We start from the raw sequence: 20,018 nt of genomic DNA, 5'->3' as shown, positions 1-20,018 counted from the left end.
GAATACATTACAACCAACACTGCATCTTTATCTTATGCAAAAGTCCATTATGTGGCTTATAAAATATCTTCTGGAAATGCAAGTAAATGACGTCCACGTGTACCTTTCTTATCCACTGTGTTTGTAAAATCCTCAAAATAATTCCAGTAAGTTTGTTAAACACAGCCTACCCTTCCTAAGTCTAGGCTGTTTCTTCTTGGTACAATTTCTATCTAGATACCTTGCTATTTCATCCTTGGTACAGTTTCAAACATTTTCTCAATTTCCCAATTATGCAAGTTAAGCTAAATGGCCTGTGATTACCTGCTCTCTGATGCTTGGTAAGAAAGCCCCTTTAATTGGTCATTTAACCAATTGCTCTGTTAAATACAGTAAAAACCCTGTTATCCAGAATTCAAGCAACTGGCAGCCTCAAGCAACGGACAAAAAAAAAGTTACTTGTAGTGTCTGCTATGGCAGTGCTACGGAATAAAGAGACAGCCACACACTGTGAGGGTGAACCAGTAACTGATTTTATTATTTGAATTGCTCAGGCTGCGTGCAGGGGAACACCCACTTCTGGTGACGTGTGCGCCGATTTCCGGAAGTGACATCAGTGTGTCACGGCATCACACCCTGGCTGGCAGTGCACCACCTGGAAGCAGGGAGTTCTCCTGGGCAATACATGGCATCAACCATGGGCTTCTCCTCTGGAGAAAAGGGGGACCCATGCCATTTTGAGTCGGATGACTGAAGTGGCGATTTGGCCCTTTTAACCGTGCTGCTGCCATCTGAGCACAGTCTCTGGATGGGCAGCCGCTGCGCCTGACCTGGGGGTCTGGGGCCGGCAGCCCTAAGTCCAGGTGCACTGCCTTGAGGCGGTCAATTGTGAATCTGTCCTGTTGGCCGCCAATGTCCAGTGTAAAAATGATGCCATCCTGCTGCAACACTTTGAATGAGCCTTCGTAGGGACACTGTAGGTGTGTTCCTTGCTATCCACTCTGCATGAATTCTAGTTGGTGGACTCTAGGTCCGCGGGGATGTGGCAGGGTGGAGAGCCATGTCAGGAAGATGGTGGGGGCTCCTGTTTACCCGCTTGCACCCTCAATCTCTGGAGGGCATCTAGGGTACTGGACTGTGGGCCGTGGGGGCTGTTGGTTGATTTGAATATCCCCGGGACTGGTAAGTGAGAAGCCATATACCATCTCAGCGGACAAGGCTGGTAGGTCTTCCTTTGGTGCTGTGCAGATGTCTAAGAGCACCTATGGGAGTTCATCCATCCAATTTGGGCCTTGTAGTTGAGCTTTCAGGACTGCCTTCAGGTGGTGGTGGAAATGCTCGACCAGGCCATTTGCCTGAGGGTAGTAGGCCATGGTGTGGTGCAAATGGCTGCCGCAGAACTTGGTTAGGTTAGCCCAGAGCGAGGAAGTGAACTGCGTCCCTTGGTCCGAGGTGATGTGGGTCAGGACTCTGAAACATGCGACCCAAGTGGACAAGAAGGCTCTGGTGCAAGTCACTGTGTCGCATGTGGGTAGGGGTATGGCTTCCGGCCAACAGATAAAACAGTCAATTATTGTGAACAGATACTGCATATCTTGGCTCACGGGGAGTGGGCCATGCTCAAATCAGTGTTGCATCGGCTCGAAGGTCTGGAGTGGGGATTTGGTACATCTGTGCAGCTTGGTGCATTAGCCCTGGAAACAGGTTTTAGCCCACACGGTCTCGTCGTGGCAGAGGCCGTGCCACACAAACATGTCGGACAACAGGCGGACCTTAGTCCTTATGAAGGGTTGGACAGGCCGAGAATCTGGTTGAACACCCGCCGTCGCCAGGTCCACGGGTAGGATGTGTCTGGGGAACTCTGTGAATACGTTGCACAGAAGAGACAGGCCTTCTGATGAGGGGCAGAAATCGCTGACCTTCAGGCTGGTGATGGCCGTCCGGTTGGCATGGATGTCTGGTCCTCCTCCGTCTGGTCCTTGGCCAGCTGGGTGACATGGAGCCCCCTTGAGGTGGCGGCGATCGTGGGTCTGGATAACGCGTCGGCCATCATGTTGGACTTGCCTGCATCCTAGCGAATGTCCGTTGTGAACTCTGAGATGTAGGGGAAGTGACGCTGTTGTCTCGCCAACCATGGATTTGAGACCTTGCTGAGTGCGTAGGTGAGTGATTTGTGGTCTGTCTAGGTGGTGAAGACCCTTCCATCTAACGTGTACCAAAAGTGTCAAATTACCAGGTACAGAGCCAACTGCTCTGTATTTGAGCTCAGGCATTCAGTGGCATTTGCTGAAGAAGGCCAGGGGGCACCACTACTCATCTATCCATTGTTCCAGCACCATGCCCACTGCTCTGCCCCATTGCAAGGGCCAGGGAAGAGGTTGAGTCTGGGTGGGTGGCTCATGCTAGTGCTGCTTTCGTGGTCTGGAATGCTTCTGTGGTGTTTGGTGTCCACTGGAGTGTCTTGTTGCTGAGCTTGATGAGGTTGAACAGGGGTTGCATGAGGGTGGCCGCTCCCAGAAGGAAGCGATGATAAAATTCACTATCCCCCGGAACTCCTGCAGGCCTTTGGTCGTGCTCGACTTGGGAAAGTTCTGGATGGCCTTTAGCTTGTCCGGCAGCAGTGTGGCTCCCTCTGTGGTGGTACGGTGTCGCAGGATATCGATTGTTTCTAGGCCGAACTGGCACTTGGCTGTGTTCACCATGAGTCTGAACTGCTGCAACCTGTCGAAAAGGTGAGTCAGGTGCGTCCTGTGTGTACTGATATTGGGGCTGGCAATGAGGATGTCGTCCAGGTAGTTGAAGTTGAGGTCCCTTCTGACTATGTTCATCAACCGCTGGAACATCTGGGCTGTGTTCTTCAGTCAGAACGGCATCCGCAGGAACTTAAAAAGGCCGAAGAGTGTGATGATGGCCGTTTTTAGGATGTTGCAGGGATGCACCGGGATCAGGTGGTACCCTTTGACGAGGTCTTCCTTAGAGCCTTGTGGCAAAGTCCTGGATGTGTGGGATAGGGTACCTGTCTGGGACTGTAGCGTCATTCAGCCACCTGTAGTCGCCATATGGCGCGCAAGCCGCCAGAGCTCTTCTGTACCATGTGGAGTAGGGAGGCCAAGGAACTGTTTGAACGGCGGACAATCCCCAGTTCCTCCATGGTGGCGAACTCGGCCTTGGCTTGTTGGAGTTTGTCTTGTGGGAGGCACCAACCCCATGCATACATTGGAGACCCAGTGGTCTCGATATGGTGCTCTACACATCATGGAAATTGGGCACCAGGGGGAGTCACGTGATGGAGTAGTGGCTGGTCGGGGAACTCCAGCCCTCTCCAGAAAAGTTAAAAAAAGATAGAGAAAAAACAAAGGCACAAACTTAAAAACCAAAACAAAGTGAAAGTAAAAGTAAAAGTGTGAAGAAAAACCAAAAACAATGGGAAGAAAAGAAGAAGGAAAGACGTCGGAAGAAGAAGGTGAAGGCCTTACCTGTCCGAAGAGGCCCGCCGCGGAGAGAGAGGCCCGCTCCCACAGGTCAGTGGAGGTCCCGGGCTCGGGACTACAAAAATGGCTCACAGAGCCAAGTAAAAGTGCGCAACCGCGCATGCGCGAGGAGTCGCGCATGCGCGATGCGCATGAAAAAGAACACACTGACGGGAGGGGGGAACAGCTGCGGAGTCGATCTCCACAGCTGAGAGAGACACCTGCAGCACAGCAGCAGGTGCAGAACACAGACAATAATGACAACAAGAAAGAAGAGGGTAAAAAGAAAAGAAGGAAACAACAGATGGTCAATCCAGAGGAAGAAGAAGAACAGAAAGAAGTGGAAGAAGAAGAGAAAGGCAAGACAATGGATGTATCTTTTTTTAAAGAATATATGGAATCAGTGAAAAAATGGCAATTACAAGAATTTGATGAGATAAAGAGAAGAATTAAGAATGCAGAAGAAAGAATGAATAAAATGGAAGTGACCATATCAGAATTGGCAAAAAGAGTGGAAAATATGGAAAAACGAGAAACATTTGTAGATATGGAAGTAAAAGACTTAAAAGAGAAATTAGAAGAATCTAATAAAAAAGCTAAAGAAGCACAGGAGCTGTTAGCTCAGAAGATAGATATGATAGAAAACTATAATAGAAGAAATAATATAAAGATAGTGGGCCTTAAGGAAGATGAAGAAGGCAAGAATATGAGAGAATTTATAAAAGATTGGATCCCCAGGGTCCTGGGAAGACCAGAATTACAGGAAGAAATGGAAATAGAGAGGGCACATAGAACTTTAGCCCCGAAACCACAACTGCAGCAAAAACCAAGATCCATTTTAGTAAAATTCTTAAGATATACAACAAGAGAAAATATATTGGAGAAAGCAATGAAGAAAGTAAGAGAGGACAAAAAGCCATTGGAATATAAAGGTCAAAAAATTTTTTTCTATCCAGACATAAGTTTTGAACTCCTGAAGAAGAGGAAGGAGTTCAATACAGCGAAAATGATCTTATGGAAAAAAGGATATAAATTTATGTTAAGGTACCCAGCGGTACTTAAAATAATTATTCCAGGGCAACAAAACAGACTATTCTCGGATCCAGAGGAAGCAAGGAAATTTGCAGAACAACTACAAAACAAGCAGAGAGATGAAGACATGTAATAAGAGTAAAAATGACCACGATCTATATGTATGTGTGTAAAGGGGTATATGTGTGTATATATATATATATATATATATAGTGTGCATACATGAATGTATCCGTATTTAGAGGAAAATATATAGAGTATAGACGAGAATTAATAAGGGAGGGAAATGGAATAGAGGGAATAAGGAGGGAATTAAAAGAGTGACCTTTGTTACATATGAAAATTGAAATCTTTTCTGGGGGGGCTGGGTGGGGAGGAGTTACGGTCACTGCAAAATCAGCTGACGTTTGCGAATGAATTCGCAAATCCAAATGGAGAGGGGAGATGTGGTTGTCCGACAAGGGATAAAGGACAACTCAGGAGGGGGAGGGGAGATTGGGGTTAAAGAAGTTTTAAATAGGAGAATAGGGAAAATGTTTGATGTTTTAGAAATGTTGTCTTATAAAGTGTTCAAAACAAGAAAGCAGAAATGGATAAGAAGGAAAGGTAATGATGGAGAAACGGAAAGGGAAGATAAACAAAGTATAAAATGGCTACACTGAACTACATGACTTTAAATATTAACGGAATACATAACCAAATTAAAAGGAAGAAACTGCTAAATTTACTGAAAAAAGAAAAATTTGATATAGCATTTGTGCAAGAAACACATTTAACTGAATTGGAGCACAAGAAATTAAAGAGAGATTGGGTAGGACACGTAACAGCAGCGCCGTATAATTCAAAAGCAAGAGGGGTAGCTATATTAATTAGTAAAAATGTGCCAATTAAAATAGAAGAGGAAATAATAGATCCAGCAGGGAGATATGTAATGATAAAATGTCAGATATATTTGGAGTTTTGAAATCTACTCAATGTATATTCACCTAAGGAAGAAGATCAAAAGTTTATGCAAGATATTTTTTTGAAGATAGCAGATATGCAAGGGAACATATTAATAGGAGGGGATTTCAACCTGAATTTGGATTCAAATATGGACAAATCTGGGAAAAAAATTAACAGAAAGAACAAAGTAACCAAATTTATAATTAAATCGATGGAAGAAATGCAACTTTTGGATATATGGAGGAAACAACACCCAAAGGAAAAGGAATATTCATATTACTTGGCTAGACATAAAACATACATAAGAATAGACCTATTTTTGTTATCAGCTCGTATGCAAGATAGAGTAAGAAAAACAGAATATAAAGCTAGAATATTATTGGACCATTCACCCTTAATATTGACAATAAAGTTAGAGGACATCCCTCCAAGAATGTATAGATGGAGATTAAACTCCATGTTACTCAAAAGGCAGGATTTTAGAGAATTAATTGAAAGACAAATTAAAATGTATTTTGAAATAAACACGGAATCAGTGAAAGATAAGTTTATACTATGGGATGCAATGAAAGCATTCATTAGAGGGCAAATAATAAGTTATGTAACCAAGATGAAGAAGGACTATAATCAGGAAACAGAGCAGTTGGAAAGGGAAATAGTAAATATAGAAAAAGAATTAGCAATGAAGGAAGATACAACTAAAAGAAGAAAATTGGCAGATAAAAAAATAAAATATTAAACACTACAAACATATAAGGTGGAGAAGAATATAATGAAGACAAAACAGAAATATTATGAACTAGGGGAAAAAACGCACAAAATTCTAGCATGGCAGCTTAAGACAGAACAAGCTAAGAAAATGGTATTGGCATCAAGGAAAAAAAACAAACAAATCACATATAATCCAAAGGAGATCAAGGAAAACTTTAGAGAATTCTATGAACAATTATACCAAACTGAAAACGAAGGGAAAGAAGGGAAAATAGATGAATTTCTAACTAAAATTGAACTACCAAAACTACAAATAGAGGAACAAAATAAATTAACAGAACCATTTGGAATAGTAGAAATACAAGAGATAATAAAAAAATTACCAAATAATAAAACACCAGGAGAGGATGGATTCCCAATAGAATTCTATAAAACATTTAAAGATTTATTAATTCCTCCCCTCCTGAAGTAATCAACCAGATTGATAAAACACAAAGCTTACCAGATTCATGTAAAACAGCAATAATTACAGTAATACTAAAGCAAGGGAAAGATCCACTCACACCAGCGTCATATAGACCAATATCTTTACTTAACACAGATTATAAGATAATAGCTAAACTATTAGCAAACAGATTAGCAGAGTATGTACCGAAAATGGTAAATCTAGACCAAACTGGATTTATTAAAAAAAGACGCACAACAGACAATATTTGTAAATTTATTAACTTAATTCACGCAGTAGAAGGGAGTAAAGCGCCAACAGTAGCAGTTGCTTTAGACGCAGAGAAGGCCTTTGACAGAGTAGAATGGAATTATTTATTCAAAGTATTGCAAAAATTCAGTTTACCAGAGAAGTATATTAATTGGATTAAAGCATTATATAAGGGACCATTGGCGAAAATGACAGTAAATGGATATGTATCAAAGCAATTTAACTTAAGCAGGTCAACACGGCAGGGATGCCCACTATCACCTTTATTGTTCGCGTTAGCTATAGAACCACTAGCAGAATTGATAAGAACAGAAAATAATATAAAAGGAATAAAAATAAAAGACAAGGAATATAAAATCAGTTTATTTGCGGATGATGTTATGGTATACTTAACAGAACCAGAACTATCAATAAAAGAATTATATAAGAAATTGAAGGAATATGGAGAAGTGTCGGGTTATATGATTAACATAAATAAAAGTGAAGCAATGCCAATGAATAAAGCGGATTTCTCAAAATTTAAGAAGGAATCACCATTCAGATGGCAAATGCAAGCAATAAGATACCTAGGTATACAAATAAATAAAAACCTCGGCCAACTATATAAACTCAATTATTATCCACTAATGAAAAAATTACAGGACGATTTAGAGCATTGGAAAGTTTTACCACTAACACTAATAGGAAGGATAAACTGTATTAAAATGAACATTTTTCCAAGGATATTATACCTATTTCAGGCATTGCCAATACACCTGACAGAGAAATTCTTCAAGGAGTTAAAGAAAATAATAAGAAAATTTTTATGGAAAGGGGGGAAACCGAGGATAGCACTAGATAAATTAACAGAATGGTATAAACAAGGAGGCTTACAACTGCCAAACTTTAAAAATTATTATAGAGCCGCACAATTAAGATACCTATCAGATTTTTATCAAACAAGGGAAAAGCCAGATTGGACTAGATTAGAATTAGATAAAATAGGGGAAAAGATACCTGAACACATATTATATAAATGGGATGAAAAATTGGTACAACGTAGGAGTTCTCCAGTATTACATCATCTACTCAATATTTGGAAGAAGATTCATGTAGAAAGAAATAAAACAAATTATCAATTACCAAAACTAATATTGACGCAAAACAAGTTACTCCCTTTTACAATAGATAACCTTTCCTTTAGAGAATGGGAGAAAAAAGGGATCAAAAGAATAGAAAATTGTTTTTCAGGAAATAGATTTTTATCCTTTGAACAAATGAAAGATAAATACAATATAACTCAAGATACAGTGCTGGCATACTACCAACTGAGATTCTACTTGAAGGACAAATTGGGAAGCAGTCTGAGGTTACCAGAGGGAAGTAATTTTGAATATGTGATTACAGTTACAATGATAATCAAAAGATTTATAACAAATATGTATATTAAACTGCAAGAAAAGGAGAATGAGGAAACAAATGGTAAAACTAAACAAAAATGGGAACAAGATTTAAATATAAAGATAAAAAAGGAAACATGGGAGAAGTTATGTTCTGGAACGATGAGAAATACAATAAATACGAGGTTACGTATGATACAATATAACTGGATACACATGCTATACATTACACCTCAAAAGTTAAATAAATGGGACCCAACAGTATCTGATAGATGTTTTCGATGTAAAAAAGAAATGGGAACAACAATTCATGCAATCTGGACATGTGAGAAAGTAGAAAAATTTTGGGAAGATCTAAACCAAATATTAAATAAAATTACAGAAAGCAATATACCAAAGAATCCAGAGATCTTCCTCCTAAGTAACATAAAAAACAAAGAATTTGGAATTGATTTGGAGGATGCACAAAAAAGATTTGTTAAGATAGCTCTAGCCGTAGCAAAAAAATGTATTATGTCAACCTGGAAATCGGAAGATAATTTGAAAATACAACAATGGTATATAGAATTGAATAAATGTATTCCATTAGAAAAAATAACATATAGTTTAAGAAATAATATTGAAATATTTGAACAAATATGGGAGCCTTACATGAAACACAATAGCGAAAACCTACCGGGGACATTCACTCCCTAAATTAACGAAAGGAGAAGGAAATGAAAAGAATTGACTCAGTGGAATTTCTTGTTTATTTTTATTGAATGACAACATTGTTTGACTGGTTTAATGTATCCTAGATTTTGTACTTTAAATGGACGGGAGGGGGGAGGTAGGGAGGGTGGGATGGGAGGAGGGAGGGGGGGTAGAAAATGGCACTGTATATATTTGAAAAGAAAAAAGTATGTATCATGGTTAATGTGGTTTATGGTGTGAAAAATAAAAAATTTAAAAAAATAGAAATTGGGCACCAATAGGTCCGGATGGTTGGCCAGTAAGTGGGCTTACTCATATTGGTCCAAAATGTGGATTCCTAAAGGCAGAAAAGGGCACTGCCTCAAGGTGAGGTGGTATGACTGAAAAGTGATAGCGTTCACCAACCGGCATCTCGCCATGTCCACCAAAAGTTCATGTGCCTGGAGGAAATCTATTCCGAGTAGGGCCTGTCCCACGGCCGGAATTGTGCACTTCCACTGATCAGCTAGGTGCAGTAGATCGGGATGGAAGAGCCTTTGGCTGCTTGCAGTGTGAGACCCTTGGGGTTGTATTTGGTCTCGAAATAAGTCGGTGGGATGAGGCTTATCATTGTGCCTGTGTTGACGAGGAAGGCCCTCTTTGTCTCCTGGTCCCTGAGGTAGAGTAGGCCTTCATGAGTGCCAATCGCTGAGGCCACTATCAGCAGCCGGCCTGCCCATTTCCAATTGCCGTGTTTGGTTTGGCAGTGGGATAGAAGAATGGGAAAGTCCACTGCTGGGCATTTCGGCCCAATCTGCGGTGATAGAAACAGTATTCAGTTTGTTTGTCTGGGCGTCCGTTGTGTTGTGGTTGTGCTGCGGTTACTGCTGGGGGCCTGGCGGAGTTGCTGAGATGGCAGCGTATACGGACTGCATGTGGATGGCGCTCTGTTGTGGGGTTTGGAAAAGTCTGACTGCTTTCTTGGCTACCAGGTGTGGGACGCTGAAATCCATGTCAGAAACTGCCAAGGAAATGTGTACCAGCAGCATGGAAAGGAACAGGACCTCGAAGAGGAAGCAGTCTGTGTGTCCATCCACTAGGGCCACCATTTTATGCATGAGCTTGGAGGTGTTCCTATCGCTCAGACCCTGCATATTTAGGATGCGAACGACGTGCTCGTGCTGGCTGAGTTCCAGGGAATTGAGGAGGAAATGCTGGAATTGCTTATACTTACGCTCCATGGGAGGATTTTCCACAAAGGAACTTACTTTGGCTGCGGTGGCAGCGTGCCATAACTTGGTGTCCTCTGAGACAATGCCTCTGATGTGGAACTGTGACCCACCCAGTTGCAGCCAATTCCTTGGCTGGTTTGCCCAGAAAGGCGGCAAATGCACGCCCACCGCGTTGGTCGCAGTCGCTGCAACTGCAGTAGTAGCAGGATCCTGCGTCCTGTCACGGCTGAGTTGAGTTCCAAAAATGTTGGAACTGTTGGGGTCACTACTGTAGCATCTGCTATGGCAGCACTATGGAATAAAAAGACGTCCACAGGGTGCGAGGGTAAACCAGTAACTGATTTTATTATTTGAATTCCTCGCACTGTGCGCAGGGGAATACCCACTTCCGGTGATGTGTGCTCCGGCTTCCAGATGTGACATCAGTGCATCACGGCATCACTCCCTGGATGGTGGTGCGCCACCTGGAAGTGGGGAGTTCCCCTGGGCAACACGTGGCGTCAACCACGGGCTTCTCCTTGGGAGTGAAGGGGGACCTGCGCCATTTTGAGTCGGATGACTGAATCGGCGATTCAGCCCGTCTAACCACGCGGTCACTTAGCCCACTACATACTATATATACGTGAAAGTTTAAAATTGACACACTTCACAGTTAGTTCGCCAATCATGCAATATGTAATCTCAAGCAAGTGAAAAATACACTTAATTGGCAGATACCACTACCTATAGATGCTGGATACCAGAGGTTTTTGTGTAATAAACACAATATGGAGGCAGAAATGGGTAATATACAAAGAGAATGAAAAAAGGAAATTCCCCCCACTGATCATCAGTGAATGTGGTGTAGGAAGTAATAAATGGAGGAAGTGGCAAGAATCACTGCTGAAAAACCTGGAAGTCCCCTCCAAGAATTGAAAATCACTTTATTCAGGATCAAAGTTTGAGAAATTTACCACTGATCCATTAATTTGAATTATGTTTATATACCTTCCACATCAAGCTCTTTTAAGTTGGTTATGCAAAGATTCTGCCCTCATGGAGGAAGTACTGAAAATTTGACAAACGTTTGTATCATCACTGTAAATTTCAAAAGTTTCAAAGCGTTAATTCAATTTCTCTCGTGAAGTTCTCTTTCCTTTAATTTTAGCAATTTATCATTTCTGCTTCTGATTTCCTACTATCGTTTATGGATTCAGATCTTTTTGATTCATTCTTTCATATTATCATGTTTGTAAATTCAGTAAACCCTTGGTATCTACCACCTTTCAGAATTAGTAGATGCCGGATAAGTGAATTTTCCGATTGCTTGAGATTATGCATTGCATGATTGGTGAACTAATAGCAAGGTTCACCAATTCTGTATTTTTTTTCCTATTTATTTTCTGTGATTTTCTGTTTTTGCATGTTGCTTGAGCCTGCCAGTTGCTTGAATTCTGGATAACAGGGATTTTACTGGATGTGATATCAAATTGAGAAATGTTGAAAGAAAACAGAAAAAATATTATTTCAGAGAAAGAGCTTGAGACAGAAATGGTGTTATATTGCTCTAGATAATACATGTATCTTTGGAAAGTGAAAGCTTTGGATTCAGGAGGTACCGTGTTGGCTTAGGATAGAAGGTTGGCTAACGGGAAATAGAAAATAAGATACGGTGTTCCTTAGGCATAGTGCATGGTGTCAACGGATAATTTACATCAATAACTTGGGTGAAAATGGCAAAAATAGTTACTAAATTTGCTAATGACGCAATGATATTGAGAGTAAGTAGTGAAGTGATCACCAAGGACATGACAAAATGCAGGTAGGTTAAGTGAGTAGGCAAAGAACTGGCAAATGGTGTATAAAATGGAAAAATGAGAAATTGTCATTTTAACAGGAAAATAAAAGAAGTATATTTAAATTGAGAGATGGCAACACTTGGAAATGCACAGGGACTATTGTGTGGTGAGGCATGCATTGTAAAAGGCTAATATGCAGACATGTGAAATCCAAAAGTCTGCAAAAACTGCGATTATAGTAAAAACACACCAAGATGCTGAGGAACTCAGGCGGTCTTTCCAGCATCCATAAAAAGCAAGGCTATATTGCTGATGTTTCAGACTTGAGCATTTTTTCAAGGAATAACCAGAATATGCAGGTATGACAAGTAATTTGGAAAGTGAATACAAAAAGAGAAAGGCTAATTAAGCAGGGAATTGGTTAAATCTCATCCAAAGTATGGTGCACATGTTGGTCACCTGAGAAAGGAACTGTCCAAAGTAGATTGGAAGGGGGCACTAGTAAGGAAGACAACAGGGCTGCAATGGATGGTGTTTCTGCAAGAGGAAGGTGCAGGATAAACAACTGTCAAAAAATAAATATTCAAATGGAAAAATGTCACAACTGTTGTTGACAAGGGAAGTCAAAGCCAATATAAACCAAAAGAGAGGGCATACAAGAAAGCAAAGATTTGTGGGAAGACAGGGGATTTGGAAGTTTTAAAAAATTTGCAGAACATAACTAAAAGACTCGTAAGGAGGGAAAAGATAAAGTATGAAAGTAAGCTTGCAAATAATATCAAAGAAGATACAATATTTCCAGTATAAAAAGATTAAAAGATAGATGAGAGTAGATATAGGACCACTAGAAAATGATGCTGGAGAAATAGTAATGGGAAACAAGGAGATAGCAGAGGAACTAAATTTGGGTTTTGCACCTGTCTTTATTGTGGAAGACATTAGCAGTGTGCCAGATGTCAAAGGGTGTCAGGGATGGGGAGTGAGTGCAGTTACTATTTTAAGGGAAAAGCTGCTCTGAATGCTGAATGGTCTATCGGTGGATAAGTCTCCTGGACCAGATGGACTGCACCCTCAGGTTCTGAAAGAAGTAGCTGTAGAGATTGTGGAGACATCCAGATCTTCCAGGAATCAATATAGTCAGGTCTGGACCTGCAGGATTGGAAAATCTCAAATGTCATCCCACTATTCAAGAAGGGAGGGAGGCAGCATAAAGGTTAGCCCACTGTCAGTAGTTGGGAAGATGTTGCAGAATGCTTGGAGGCACATGACAAGATAGGCCAGAGCCAGCAAGAGAAAATCTTGCTTGACAAACCTATTGGAATTCTTTGAAAAAGTGACAAGCAGGCTAGGTAAAGGAGATGCAGTGGCTGTTGTGTATTTAGATTTTCAGAAGGTCTTTGACAAGGTTCCACACATAATAAGTATCTGAATAGTCAGGGTATTAAAGATGGGGAGAAGGCAGGGGAGTGGAGATGAGTAGGAGAATGGATCAGCTCCTGATGGAATGGCAGAGTCTACTTGACAGGCCAAATTGCTTACTTCTGGTCCAATATTTTATGGTCTTGTGGTCTTAACAAAAGCCAATGGTATAAGAGGAAACATATCAGGATGGGCAGAGCATTGGTTGATTGGTAAGAAGCAGAGAGTCAGAATACAGCGATCAGATTCTGGTTGGCTCCCAGTTACTGTGATGTTTCACAGAGGTTGGTGTTGGAGCCGGTTCATTTTATGTTGTATCTTAATGATGTAGATTATGGAATAAATGGCTTTGTGGCCAAGTTTGCAGATGACTTGAAGGTAGCTGGAGGACCGGGTAGTGGTGAAGAAACAGGGAGGCTGCAGAAGACTTGGATACATTAGGACAATGGGCAGAGATGTGGCAAATGAAATACAATGTTGAAATGTGTACAGCCGTGCACTTTAGTCAAATAATAAACAAGCAGATTATTTTCCAAATGGGGAGAAAATTGAAAATTCCCAGATGCAAAGTGACCTGGGAATCCTTGTGCAAGATTGACTGAAGGTAAACGTAGGTTGAGCCAGTGGTGAAGAAGGCAAATGCAATGCTGGCCTTCATTTCAAGAAGGATAGAATATAAGAGCAGAGATGTGATGTTGAGGCTCTATAAGGCACTGGTGAGGCTTCACTTGGAGTATTGTGAGCTGCTTTGGGCTTCTCATTTAAGAAAGGGTTCAGAGAAGGATCACAAAGATGACTCTGGGAATGAAAAGATGATCAGATGATACAAGCTCTTGGCTTGTACTCATTGGAATTTAGGACAATGAGGGGAATCTCTTTGAAACATTTCAAATATTGAAGAGCATGGACAGAGTAGATGTAGAAAGGTTGTATCCCAAGGTTGGAGAGTGTAGGACAAAAGGACACAACTTCAGGATTGAAGGGTGTCTGTTTGCTTGGACAGTGATGGGGAGGAATTTCTTCAGCCAGAAGGTGGTAAATCTGTGGAATTTGTTGCCACAGATGATTGCAGAAGCCAAGTGATAGGTTCTTGATTAGCCAGAGCATCAAAGGTTATGGGGGGAAGGCCAGGCAGTGGGGCTGGGGAAATGGATCACCACATGATTAATGGTATAGTAGACTCGATGGGCTGAATAGCCTATTTCTGCTCTTTTATATTATGGCTTCACTCAATGCATGCTGATGTTCTGGAAATTGGTAATCTAATCTGCCTTTGTTTGTTGTATGTAGAAGGAATCAAGCCATGGATGTTGAAGTTCCTTGGAGTGCACTTGCAGAAAATCTTAACACCAGCTCCATACCCAAGAAAGCCCAGCAGCGCCTCTACTTCCTGTGAAGGCTGAGGAAAGTTCATCTCCCATCCTCCAACCTCACTCCATTCTACAGAGGATGTATCGAGAGGATCCTGTGCAAATGTATCACCACCTGATTTGAGGCTGTACCACCTCGGACCGCAAGAGCATGCAGAGGATAGTGAAGTGAACGGAAAAGATCATTGGGGGCTCTCTTCCTACCATGTAAGACATCTGCAGAACTCAATGCAGGCAAAAGGCAATAAACATTGTGAAGGACTCCACACACCCCTCACATAAATTGTTCTCCCTTCTCCATCTGGTAAGAGATACCATATTACTTGGGGGTTCTTATGTCCAGATTGGGCAACAGTTTATTCCCTCAAGCCATCAGGCTCGTGAATTCCCAGAACATATGTGGATAGTACCATGAAATTTTACTGTATACATCCTAATATTTTAATATTTTAATGTTTAACTTCTGTTCTAACTTGTATTTGTGTAAATATGCTCCTTGGCCCTGGAGACATGCTCTCGTCTTTACTGTGTGAGCATGGTATGAACAATAAATAAAGGTGACTTGCCTTGACTTGAATACAATATGGTAGATTGGAACAAATGCAGGGGATTCTCTGTCTTTCCTGTAAAGACTGGATGGTGGGAAGGGAAGAGGTAGATTGGAAGAGGAGCAGACTCGATTGTCTGACTAGCCTATTTCTGCTCTTATATCTTTTTCTTTGGCTTGGCTTCGCGGACGAAGATTTATGGAGGGGTATGTCCACGTCAGCTGCAGACTCATTGGTGACTGACAAGTCCGATGCGGGACAGGCAGGTACGGTTGCAGCGGTTGAAAGGGAAAATTGGTTGGTTGGGGTTGGGTGTTGGGTTTTTCCTCCTTTGTCTTTTGTCAGTGAGGTGGGCTCTGCGGTCTTCTTCAAAGGAGGTTGCTACCCGCCAAACTGTGAGGCGCCAAGATGCACGGTTGGAGGCGATATCAGCCCACTGGTGGTGGTCAATGTGGCAGGCACCAAGAGATTTCTTTAAGCAGTCCTTGTACCTCTTCTTTGGTGCACCTCTGTCTCGGTGGTCAGTGGAGAGCTCGCCATAGAACACGATCTTGGGAAGGCGATGGTCCTCCATTCTGGAGACGTGACCCACCCAGCGCAGTTGGGTCTTCAGCAGCATGGATTTGATGCTTGCGGACTCTGCCAGCTCGAGTACTTCGATGTTGGTGATGAAGTCATTCCAATGAATGTTGAGGATGGAGTGGAGACAGCGCTGATGGAAGCGTTCTAGGAGCTGTAGGTGATGCCGGTAGAGGACCCATGATTCAGAGCCGAACAGGAGCGTGGGTATGGTCTTAGAAAAGGAACATTGCTCAGAGAAGGTTTGTTCGACTAACATCTGGAATGATTAAGTTTGGGATGAGGAAAGGTTGGACCCACTGGAAGACAGAGAGGTAACTTGATCAAAATGTATTGGCTAATGAAGACTTTTGACAGGGTGGATGTGTAGACAGTATTTACTCTTTTGGAATAACCTAGAACAGGGATAATTGTTTGAAAATAAGAGATCATCCACTTAAGACATGATTTTTGTTTCTTTCACAGGGTTGTGATTCATTGTAATTCTCTTCCTAAAATTGTGGTGGAAGCAGAGTCTCGATATTTTTAAGGCAGAGATAGAATGATTCTTGTAATTATGGGAGATTTTAATTTTCCACATATAGATTGGGAAACACATTCTGTGAAAGGACTAGATGGGTTAGAGTTTGTGAAATGTGTGCAAGATAGTTTTTTTACAACAATATGTAGAGGTGCCGACCAGAGAAGGAGCAGTGTTAGATCTACTGTTGGCAAATGGGATGGGTCAAGTGACGGAGGTTAGTGTTGGCGAGTGATCATAATGCCATCAGCTTCAATGTCATTATGGAAAGAGAGAAATCAGGGCCAAGGATTGAGGTTTTTGATTGGGGAAAAGCTAGATTTGAGGAGATGCGAAAGGACTTGCAGGGTGTGCATTGGGACAATTTGTTTTATGGGCAGGATGTAGTAGAGAGATGGAAGTCTTTTAAAGATCAGATTTTGAGAGTGCAAAAGCTTTATGTTCCTGTTAGGTTAAAAGGAGGGGCAAAAGGTTTGAGAGAGCCGTGGTTTTCAAGGAATAGTGGAAACTTGGTTCGAAGAAAAAGGGAGGCGTACATTAGATATAAGAAGCATGGAGTTAAGGAGATGTTTGAAAGATACATTGAATGTAAGAGGAATCTTAAGAGAGGAATTAGGAAAGCTAAAAGAAGGTACGAGAAAACTATGGCAAGCAGGGTGAAAACTAATCCAAAAGAGTTCCACAAATATGTTAATGGTAAGAGGAAAGCTAGAGACAAAATTGGTCCCTTAGAAAATCAGAGCGGAAAACTGTGTGTGGAGCCTAGAGAAATGGGGGAGATATTGAACAGTTTCTTTTCTTCGGTATTCACTAAGGAGAAGGATATTGGGAGATGTGAGATAAAAAAAGCAAATTGGGTAAATATGGGGAATATAGAGATTACAAAAGGTGTAGTTTTAAGGCTTTTGAAGAATATAAAGGTGGATAAGTCTCCGGGACCAGACGGGATCTTCCCCAGGACATTGAGAGAAGTGAAGGAGGAAATAGCAGAGGCTCTGGCGGTAATTTTCCAAATGTCATTAGATATGGGGATAGTGCCGGAGGATTGGCGCATTGCGCATGTGGTTCCGTTATTTAAAAAGGGTTCAAGGAGGAAGCCTGGCAACTATCGGCCTGTAAGTTTGACGTCTGTGGTAGGTAAATTAATGGAGAAAATTCTTAGAGATAGTACTTATAAACATCTGGATAGACAGGGTCTGATCAGGAGCACTCAACATGGATTTGTGGGAGGAAGGTCATGTTTGACCAATCTGATTGAATTTTTTGAAGAGGTGACTAGGAATGTGGATGAGGGTAGCACAGTGGATGTTGTCTATATGGACTTCAGTAAGGCCTTCGATAAGGTACCACATGGAAGGTTAGTTAGGAAGGTGCAGTCTTTAGGTATAAATTTTAAGATAGTCAAATGGATTGAACATTGGCTGAAAGGGAGAGGCCAGAGAGTGGTAGTGGATAATTGTCTGTCAGGTTGGAGGCCGGTGACCAGTGGTGTGCCTCAAGGATCTGTATTGGGCCCATTGTTGTTCGTTATATACATTAATGATCTAGATGATGGGGTGGTGAATTGGATTAGTAAATATGCAGACGATACTAAGATAGGTGGAATAGTGGATAATGAAGAAGGTTTTCAAGGATTGCAGAGGGATTTGGGCTGCTTAGAAAAGTGGGCTGAAAAATGGCAGATGGAATTTAATGCTGATAAGTGTGAGGTGCTTCATTTTGATAAGAAGAATCAGAATAGGACATACGTGGTAAATGGGAGAGCATTGAGGAATACAGAAGAGCAGAAAGATTTAGGAGTGACGGTACATCGTTCCCTGAAGTTAGAAACTCACGTGAATAGGGTGGTGAAGAAGGCTTTTAGTATGCTGGCCTTTATCAATCATTGCATGGAATATAGGAGTTGGGAGGTGATGTTGAGATTGTATAAGACGTTGGTGTGGCCTAATTTGGAGTTCTGTGTTCAGTTCTGGTCGCCTAATTATAGGAAGGATATAAACAGAGTGGAGAGAGTGCAGAGAAGGTTTACCAGAATGTTACCTGGGTTTAAGCATCTAGAGTATAGGGAGAGATTGGACAGATTAGGTCTTTATTCTTTGGAGCGTAGAAGGTTGAGAGGGGATTTGATAGAAGTATTTAAGATTATGAAAGGGATAGACAGAATGGATATGGATAGACTATTTCCGTTAAGAGGAGGAAAGATTAAAACAAGAGGACATGAGTTAAGAATTAAGGGGCAGAGGTTTAGAGGTAACATGAGGGGGAACGTCTTTACTCGGAGAGTGGTAGCCGTGTGGAATGATCTTCCGGGAGAAATAGTGGCGGCGGAGTCAATTGTATTATTTAAGAAAAGGTTGGACAGGTATATGGATGAGAAGAAGATGGAGGGTTATGGGCATTGTGCAGGGAGGTGGGACTAGAAAGGGGTGTTTGGTTCGGTGCGGACTAGAAGGGCCTAATGGCCTGTTTTCGTGCTGTAATTGTTATGATAAGCAAGAGGGTAAGATATGGAGTTAAATGGCAATGCAGAGGTGCGATCAGCTGCAATCTCATTGAATGGCAGTGCTCGAGGAACTGAGTGGCCTCCTGTTTCTAATTTCCATCGATGTTATTTTTATGTACTGGAATGGCAATACCTTTGAAAGTTAAGAATGGGTGTAATTTCACCCTGAGTGTCATTAACATCTGAGGAAAGAAATCAATCATCGAGCTAATTAAATTGCAGAGCTTGTAGCCTTGGGGATGGGATCAGTCACAGCATGAGATTATCGAGGAGAGGTAATCAATTAAAGGCTTTTACACTGATAATTGTTTAGTCTGGATCCTGGCAAAAAGTTCTGTTTTTCAACTTGCACTATTTACATTGCTGAGCCAGCCCCTACTTACCACAGGGCAGAATCTCACCTTTTGTGAATTTGAGATACTGCCAATGGAATAAGGAAGTTGGACTCAACAGTGTGGATACAGAAGACTTGCTCCCATCCAAATTTAATGCAGTCTATATAAAGGAGCTTGTTGACCAGTCGGGGTCAGGGCAGGATTTGAACTGGAATGGTCAAGGAGAAGCTACAGATAGGGGACTATTAAACAAGGTGTTTCAGTGACATGTCTGTCCATAACCTCATGTACAGCCAATTGAGACCACCCGAAAATTGGAAGAACAACATTAAAAAAAAATTAGACATACTGCACAATCACAAGCCCTTCCGGCCCAAATACCGCAATTAACCTACAACCCCTAGCTTGTATTCTGTCTCTGCTCTCTCTAACCAGATGGCATCAACATCAACCTCCAATTTCTGTTAACCCCTCTTCCCTGGTCTCTTCCTACCCCTCTATCTCATTTCCTCCAGCTCTCCACCTTCTTCCCTTCCTTCTCCAATTAGAGAGCTCTGCCCTCATATCCCATCACTTCATAGCTTTCTTTCCTCATCTACCCTCCCATTTGTATCTACCTATTGTGTTCTTGAATTAGGGAAACCATAGTTTGAATTTATGAACATCTATCTAGAAATATGAGCAACTTTCCATGTGACACTGTGATTGCCTAACTCCCTCTTTTACACCATACTTTCATCAAAAGAAAACTTCTTAGCCTTGTATTGAAATAGATGGAATGGGATGCTAGAAATTAAGAGAAAAGAACCAAAATGAAAATCATTGAAAAAG

The 20,018-nt window shown here is 41.6% G+C and overlaps 1 long non-coding RNA gene across 5 annotated transcripts in view; it reads left to right on the top strand.

Moving 5' to 3' along the window:
* The window catches only part of LOC138751552 (uncharacterized), a 190,549-nt gene that overhangs the window by 116,459 nt on the left and 54,072 nt on the right, over positions 1-20,018 (top strand). For 3 of the 5 annotated variants that reach the window (XR_011350045.1, XR_011350047.1, XR_011350044.1), the window contains exon 4: positions 14,623-15,284. This is a non-coding gene — a long non-coding RNA (uncharacterized lncRNA). Of the gene's footprint in view, positions 1-14,622; positions 15,285-15,444; positions 15,462-20,018 lie in introns of those variants that run through there. The other 2 variants (XR_011350048.1, XR_011350046.1) reach the window with 2 other exon arrangements.

This window comes from Narcine bancroftii, chromosome 1 (genome assembly GCF_036971445.1).
Source record: "Narcine bancroftii isolate sNarBan1 chromosome 1, sNarBan1.hap1, whole genome shotgun sequence".
Taxonomy (NCBI): domain Eukaryota; kingdom Metazoa; phylum Chordata; class Chondrichthyes; order Torpediniformes; family Narcinidae; genus Narcine; species Narcine bancroftii.
This window is presented reverse-complemented; position numbering and strand designations above follow the sequence as displayed.